The sequence below is a fragment of the Aplysia californica genome, unplaced genomic scaffold, assembly GCF_000002075.1.
Source record: "Aplysia californica isolate F4 #8 unplaced genomic scaffold, AplCal3.0 scaffold00243, whole genome shotgun sequence".
Classification (NCBI taxonomy): Eukaryota; Metazoa; Mollusca; class Gastropoda; order Aplysiida; family Aplysiidae; genus Aplysia; species Aplysia californica.
The window spans coordinates 498,902-500,299 of NW_004797513.1; positions in this window are offsets into that span (position 1 = coordinate 498,902).

Here is a 1,398-nt window from a genome sequence, read left to right on the forward strand (position 1 = left end):
CTCTCTCTCTGTCTCTCTCTCTTCTCTCTCTCCACCCACCACTTCACCTCTCCACCCACCACCCCCACCTCCCCATCACCCCAACCCTGGCGGCTATTGTCCAATAGACTGACAGCGAAAAGGTTCAGAGATATGTAACACAAAAGACTGGCGCCAGGCACGGCCAAACGAGATAAGGGCTGTGTTTTTTCTGGGGGAACCAGGGACGATTTTAAGAGAGAGAGAGAGAGAGAGAGAGAGAGAGAGAGAGAGAGAGAGAGAGAGAAATAGAAAGAGATAGACAGACAGACAGACACACACACAGACATACACAGACAGACAAACAGACAAACACGCAAAGACAGACAAACAGACAGACAGGCAAATGGACAGACAGAGAGACAGACTTTCTTGGCACATTTGGCCTTTGCGACATTCTCCTATGCTCCCCCATCATTCCTATCACTGTGCAAGTGAGTGACCATTTATATAATTTAATAATAAGTAATCAGACAGACAGAGAGAAAATACACAACACAACACAACACAACACAACACAACACAACACAACACAACACAACACAACACAACACAACACAACACAACACAACACAACACAACACTTTCGTCAATGTCTGTCTTTGGCCAATGCTCATTTCGTTTATCAATAATTATTCATTATAATTTATTGTGAAGGGCAAAAACTTTATATGATGGTCAAAGAAAAGAGACCAGAAACAGAAGATAGTTCACTCCGCCATCGACCCACTGTAGATCATTTAGGAGTCCGGCTGCTTCCACCCTGCCTGAGCTGAGAGAGGTACGCGTCCCAGCAGACGACGGCGGTTCTCGAGAACAACCAAAACAACAAAACAAAACAAAACAAAACGTTCCTCACAAAAATCGAAGTCACATTTTCTGCGTACAACTATGGCGCAGTGCCTGACCTGAGTAATCCCTAAACCATTGACCATGACCACTGGCAGTCTGGAACCAGTAGACCTGGATGTGAACTTTGCACCGTTAGTATTTTTTTTAGTAGAGGTTTTACGGCGCTCGCAACTGCATAAGGTCATATGAGCGCCAAGGGGTGGATGTCAACAGAGAAGTCCTTACAGGGAACCAGACTTACTATGCTCACTTCTCTAGCTTCAACAGCACCAAGTCTGCTTCGACTATCAAGGCACCACGGAAAAAGTGGGTCACAATAGTGTGACACACATACAAAAGAAGTAGAGGAAAATGACAATAGTAAGGATTAGGAAAGAAAAAGCAGCAGTTCCCTGTTGTAGATCAGGTACAGTTATGAGCATGGCATTGATGCATCAGCCCATTTACAATTCTACTGTGCATAAGAACGAGAAATGTCCCCCCTTTGGGCACGGCCTAAAGACACTTCAGTCAGTAGCACCGCCCCCC